Genomic DNA, 7245 nt, shown 5'->3' with positions numbered 1-7245 from the left:
GGGCTGTGTGCTGGGCCTGCAGGTCGGAGCGCAAAGGGAGCTGGAGGCCACCTCCTGTGAGCACCTCATGTCAGAGAAGGAAACAGTGACTGTGCAGATGAAGAACATCTCGGCCACGTGGCCTGAAGGTCAGTGGCACCATTTGGATGCAGGGCTTCCCGACCCCAAGGCCTGCACTCCGTCTACTGTGGCATTCATGGTCCAGGTCGTGTTGTCCTCTGTCTCAGGCCCACAGTTGGGTAGCCTGCTCACCACTCCATCCCCAGCAGCCATAGAGTTGGCTATGAAGACTTTTAAGATCCCACCTAGCAGAGAGGGTATAGCTCAAGTGGTAGAGTGCGTACTTAGCATGCATGAGGTCCTGGGTTCAATCCCCAGTACCTCCTCTAAAAACAAACAAACCTAATTACCTGTGGAGATTCAGTGAGTCCGTGAAGACAGCTGCTTAAGCTCGGAGAAAGGAGTGGTCAGGCAAAATCAAGGCAGGATGTAAATGGGCTTGTGTAATGGGAGGAGCCTGGACAGTCAAAGCGGGATGGAAACGGACATACCAGGTGTCAGGAGAAGGGCCTCCCTGTGGGGGTTTCACGAACTTGGCTCCGTGATGTGTGTCTACCCATCTGAGACACCCACGCATCCGCACGAGGTGGTTCAGGGCTGTGTCTTCCAAGGTTCATTGGTTAAAACCTTGGAGCTGAACTGAATTGACCTACTGTTTTTCCGAATCAGCCAAAGTAGCTTTTTCTTCTGGCAAATTATAACCAGAGCCATGGACCCATAATAACAATTATTATAATTGAACACTTGCCATGGGTCCAGCACGGTGCTAAGTTTTCAAGATGCATAATCTCAGTCAACCCTCAAAACGACCTATAAGACTGGTATAATGATTATCCCCATTTTACAGATTCTGAAACTGAGATATAGAGAAATTAGCACAGCTAGTGTCAGATGCCCAAGCCTTGAGCTGGGCTGGGTGGTTTGACTTCGGAGTCTTCGTTCTCTTTATTGCCATTGGTAGTATTTCTGCTGTCACATTTTTTAAGAAAAATTTCAGTACGGAAAATTTCAAACATAGCACAAGTAGAGAGAAGCGTATATAATGAATTGCCATCTTCCCATCCTCTAGAGGTAACAATTGTTGACTCATGGTCAATCATGTCTTATCTGTATCTCCATACCACCCCACCCTTCCCATCACCAAGGACTTTTTTTTTGAAGCAAATCTCATGCATTATATAAATTCACCCATAGCTCTTTGAGCGTACATCTCTAAAAGCTAAGGCTGAATCCCTTCTCAATCACTATACTTTATGCCATGCTGACTGAGAAGTAGCTTAGATCAAGTAAAACCCGCCAGCACCCCCTCCACATACACATACACACACGCAGGGGCTTCAGGCCAGCCTCTGCCCCAAACGGCTGAGCTCCCAGGGCAGCCTGTCCCAAGCCCTCACCTCACAGCCAAGCCAGACAGCCTCCCGGGCCTCCTCAGAATGTCTTGCTGCAGCGGAAGCCCTTGCCGTCAGTCTGTCTCCTCCGGAGATGGGGAACACCAGGTCTTCTGCTTGGTGGGGTTGTTGCCACAATGACAACAGTCTGGACCATCCTGGACCTGGCCCCCAACTCTGGCCATCCCCTAATCCCAGTTCCTATTTCGGGGTGATTTAGGATGCTCTCCTCTGCCCAGGAGAGAAGGACTCTGCATCCTGCTCAGTCTAAGCGCAAGAGGGATGGAGAAGATGGAGCTGAAGCACCTAGAATCAGAGAATCACTGTGCCTCTCATGAACGGGAAGGACCATGTCTCACTTTCCTCATCTGTAAAATGGAAGTGTAACACCCACCTTGCAGTGCAGCTGCGAAAGTTCAAGGAGACAGGCAAATTTCTCCATGGAGTCCTTTGGCTACAGAAAGATGCGGTACTGGACTTGGCCAGCAGGTGGCGCCCAAAGGCTAGCACCTGAAACCTTGGGTGGGGGTGGGGTTGGCAGCTGCTCCAGTGGGAGGAGAATCTTTCCGTGTTAAACCCAGCTGGACTTGGGGGAAGTGGAAGAAAGTTCAGCCTGTGGGGTTTCTCCTTAGAAAAGTCAGTCTGGGTCTGGTGCTACCCAAAGATCAAAAGTGGAGCTGTGCAGCCTTCAAAGTGTGCTCACCAGAAGATCCAAGAGAGAGACAGGCATCAACAGTCCCATTTTACAGATGAGGAAATTGAGGCTTCAAGAAGCAAGTGACTTGCTAAGGGCTAAGCAACCACTAAATGACAGAGCTTGGACTCCAGCTTGAGTCTTCTGCTCCCACATTCTAGGTGCTCTGCTGAGGCACATCCTTTGAGGCCAAACCTTTGAGGAGAACTGGGACTGACTATTCTTGCCCCTCGGAAAAGTGTAAAAGGCACAGGTGCTCCCAAAGCCCCTGGCATGTGACAGGCTGTCCTCTGAGAGTGTCTCCGTTCCCTGGGGCTCAGATTCCACAGATGGGCAGCAAGGGACTGAACTAGATCAGTGGTTCCCAGATTCCACTGTGCAACTGCATTCACACACGCACACACCGTGGGGACAGGGAGACAGAGATAGAGATCCCAGGCTACAGAAGCAGGGATCTGTGTTCCACATTCCCCAGGTAATCTGAAAGTAAGCAGCTGAGCTGGGGTCTTGGGGTTGGCATTTGGGAAACGCGACCAGAAGATCTTCTATGAGTTTGTGCTCCTTGGTTTCATAAACAATTTCCACTGAAGCCTCGTCAAATACTGAACACAGTGCTTGGCACATAATTGATATTCAAATAATCAATACATATTTTGCTGAATTGTATTGAAAAGCATGCAATCACCCAGCCCAATGAAAACTCTGGTTGACTTTGCTTTGCCCCTCAGTTAAACCCACGTGGCATTCCGCAGGGCTCTGTGGATTATGTATCTTGTTTACACACATGATCTCATTCAGCCTCTTTAAGGAGATGGGCATTGCGATTCCCACGTTACAGATGAGGAAACCAAGGTTCAGGGACTTGCCTGGTGCTGCCCAGCTAGTCAGTGGCAGAGCCAAGCTTCAAGACCAAGTCTGTGTTGCACCCCTCCAATTCCTCTCTCACTGCACTATTCCTACTTCTGATGCATGGTTTGAGAGGAGGAAAAACATCAGATCTAGAAGGTGGTGAGTCTTTCAGAACTTCCTGGCGAGGGCAGTTTGGAAGCCCAGGAGCCCTACTCCCCCTGCCCAGGTCCCGGGTGTGGCCCTGCTCTCTGGCGGGGACATCCTACTGCCTTTGCACTGTGGCGTCCACATCCCTTGCGGACGCTTCCATGCCTAGGCCTCTGTGCAGGGAATCTGGTTATCTGCCTCCCCCTAGTGCCACAGGATGGGGGGTGGGCATCCAGGCTGCTGCACTCACAACACAGCTCAGATCCTCTACCACACAGGCAGCCCTTTGCCCCTAGTCGTGCTGCACAGGTGAAGCTGGAATCTGGGCTCAACTCCCTGCTCCAGGTGTGTCCACGTGTCCTCGAAGAAATACTGGGTGGGACGGTGAACTTCCCTGGTCCCAGTACAGTAGCCTCCACTGATCACAAAGGAATGTGGGAGCCCAAGCTGGCAGAGGGCAGGGGGCCAGCCAGGATGGGCCAGGCCAAGTCCACGCTGTGGCCCAGATGGTGCTGAGGAGTGTCTGGGGCTAAGCGTGGACTCAGGGGCCTCTGCCTCCTGGTCCTGAACCATGTCCTGAGAAGAATACACTGGCCAGTAAAGCATTCAGGAGAAGGGCTGGGGTGCCTGCAGGGGTCCAGGGAAAGGGAGCAGCAGCCACTGGTCACTGACGACCAGTCAGGAGCAGGAACTCCACGCATTAGACACTGTTTCTTCATCTGGGGAAACTGAGGCTCAAGGGGCACTTGCCCACAGTCCCAAAGTTCACAAGCCAGGGCTCAAATCCAGACCGGCTGATTCCAAAGCCTGTGATCTTAACTGTGATGCCAGAGGCGAAAATGCCAGCTGTCACTGGGACAGGCCCCTAGAAGCCCCCTCCCATCCCTGCTCCCTGAGCGCACCCAGACTCACCACCCAGCCACCTGCTCAGGCTGCAATGCCCTGCAGCTCTCTTTGCCCCAAGAAGTTAGGAAGTGGTGGGTCCAGATGTGAGTAATCACTAGTCATTCCTCTGGTCATCTGATTGTGTGCTCAGTCAACAAACATTTATTGAGCACATACTACATGCCACGGATGGACTAGGCTCTGGGGATTGGTGGGTAAACCATCAGACACCACCCCTGCCCTCATGTGGCTTGCAGGCTGTGGGGCAGACAGACAGGAAGGGCTGGTCAGACTCGCTGGAAATTTGGAATCCCCAGCAGTTCCCCAGGGGTCCTGGGAAGAGGGGTCAGGAAGGGTCTGGAAGTCACGGAGTCTCAGCAGGGCCCACCCTACTCCTGCCCTGGGTGGTGTCTAAGGGCTGAGGCCACACTCCCTGATGATGTGATTCACAGAGTCAGGAACATATGGTCAGTAGACGTGAGACCTGAAACATTATTTACTTCAGGGCGGGGGACACTCGGCTCCCATGTGGACTGGGTTTGGCACGACTCTGCTACTGATTGATAGGCCTTTCAGGAAACAAAGACCACGGGAGAATTCAACATGCTCCTGGCTCTGGGCCAAGCCAGCCTCATCTCCTTTGCTTTGTCAAGTGTGTCTTTTTGTCTGCCTTCATCACTTGCCGGGCGCCTCTGTTTTAACTACAAGCGAATGTGTGTGTGTGCGCGCGTGTGTGTGTGTACAGGTGCACACGTGAACACACCCAGCTTCCCTGAGCACCACTCTCCTGGGGGCCGGAGGAAACAATGGGACGAGCTACAGGTCTCCATTTACCCTTTCCCAGAGCCTCTTGGCTTTGAAGCCAACGCCTGGATTTTTGGTCTTGTGTTTGCTTTTCCCAAATTCAAGTCCAGAGACAGACAAGGGCAGTCTCCCAGTCACACCTCAGGCTGAGGGCAAAGCTGGCCGAGAGGCCAGTTCCCCACTGGCTCCAGCATGGATGCACTGACTTGTGGGTGATGCTCCTGGGCCTCGAATTGCTGCCCAGCCTGGAATTTCCCCTCTTCTACCCTCCCTCCACCACCTCACCTGGGGAATTCCTCTTGGGGACACCAACAAACCCCTTTAGGGAAGCGACAGTGAGAATTTCTTGAAAAAGGAACCAAGTTTAAGAGGTCTGGAGACAAATGGCCACCAGGAGTGTCTAAGGGCCGGCGGGGGAGGGGGTTGGGGGAGGTCATGCGAGCCAAGCAGGTGGCCCAACATGCCCTGCCAAGAAGCATCCAATTCAGAGTCTGGGGAGCTGCCGCCCCAGATGCAGCTCCTTCCAGTGCCTTCCAGGCATGAGGCCCGTCCACACCTGGGGAAAACCCTCACCCTGGTCTCCAGGGCTACCTCCCCAACCCACTGCCCCCCTGCCCCCAGTGGTTGGGCTGAAGTCCCAGGAACCAAGGTCCCAAGTTATAAATGGGATTTCTTCCCCAGCCCTCAGTCTCTCAACTGCAAACGACATCAAGTGTTCCCGGTGTGGGAGAGGGAAACCAAGGATTTCTTCCAAGGCTGGGTCACTTGGGTGCCACCCTAGCCTCCCAGCCCAGCCCTGGGGCTCCCCAAGGCCCTTGATGGAGGCTGCTGTGGCCCTGACTCCAAGGCCCAGGCCCGATCCATCTTTCGAGCCAGAGACTCACTGCGAGGACAGAACAAGGCCGGGCAGCCGTGGCACTGGCCTCTGGTCTCCCCTGGCCCGGTGTCTGTCAGGAGGGCGATGAAGAATGGGTGCCTGGCAAGGAGCAGGTCACCGCAGCCCCAGGAGCCCTGCTGAATTGCAGTTCAGAGCTCAGCTGCCTGGGGCCGCGGACCAACAGGGAGGCCATTAATCTCTCCAGCAGGGGTGGAGGGGGAGCGGCAGGAGGGCTGGGGGAAGAGTCAACATCCCCCTCCACGCTGGGCCCTTCTTCAGCTCAGCACCTCCCCGTCAGGGAACCCACTGCCTCTGACGAGGTTAGGACAGTGAGGGCGGGTTCCTGGGGCGCCCTCCTTGCCCCTCTTCTCTCCGGGTCCTGCTCAGGACGCTGATTACCTCAAACCATGAGGTGGGGACTTTATGATTACCCCAGGCTGGGGAAGACGTGCAGGTCACTTTTGAGCTCTGCCTTCCAGAGGGAGTGAAGGCTCAAGACCCCACAGCCAAGCATTACCCTCCCCCACCCCAGCAGGGCAAGTGACACACCTGAAGGGTGTGCAAACGGAATGAGAAGTGCTCAGGGCTTTCCCAGGGAACCAAGGCACCTGGCCGACTGAGCGGCCCCTCCTCCCTGCAAAGGACCCCCCCAACCCTTAGGAAGACTGAGTTGAAAACACGTGTGAAAGGGATTTGGCGTAAGACGCGTGCTCCCTCTGGTGGTGACAAATGGAATTACACCCCCTCAAACGGGCTGTTCTTGTTGCTGTTGTGTGAAGAAAGGTACTTCGCCCAACCACTTCCCAGCCTTGGTTGTTATTTGTGACTAAATTTGCGTTTGAATTGTGGAAAATCCCCAAATGAAGCAAAAGTTCAGTAGTTCCCAGTCCATGTGACCTTCACGGAGAGGGAAGGGAAATTGTTCATGAGGGCTCTGAATGTCACCTGGATCCGCGGCTCTCAGCACTGGCTGCTCTCCTGAGAGCTGGTTAAGCATCAGCTTGCATGCAACCACCCCAAGATTAGTATTCAGCAGTTCTGGAGGGGACGCTGGATAGCTGGTGGTTTGAACAGCACCCCAGGTTCTCCAGGGTGATAGCCTGGGACCCAGCAGGGCCTCACATTGCCGCAGGGGCAGAGGCAGAAGTGACTCACCCAGGACCATTCCCTCGGAGCAGCTGGAATTCCCCTCTGGGTTGGCAGGCTCAGGGCCTGTGTATGGAACATTCTAGACACAGCACTCTTGCCCACGGTCTTACTTCTCCCCAGGTGGGCCACAGGCCTGGAATACCCCTCTTCCTGTTTGCCTTGCTCAACATCCAGGAAACTTCAGGAGCCACCCCATTCCTAAAATCCCCCCTGGCTGGACTTGCCCCATTCCTGTTCATTTCTCCCACCACTGTGGACGGCTCTAGTGTGCCCCTGTCTTGTGTCTGGAAACACTGAATTTTATTTAGGAGTTTGGCCTTTGGGTTTTATTTGTCGTTGGTGAGACCACCTTTGGGGCAGGGTGCCACAAAGACCTTGGCCCTGAGTTG

Source organism: Camelus ferus, chromosome 33 (genome assembly GCF_009834535.1).
Source record: "Camelus ferus isolate YT-003-E chromosome 33, BCGSAC_Cfer_1.0, whole genome shotgun sequence".
NCBI classification, from domain to species: Eukaryota; Metazoa; Chordata; class Mammalia; order Artiodactyla; family Camelidae; genus Camelus; species Camelus ferus.
The sequence above is the reverse complement of the archived record's forward strand: the minus strand, read 5'-3'. Positions refer to the sequence as shown.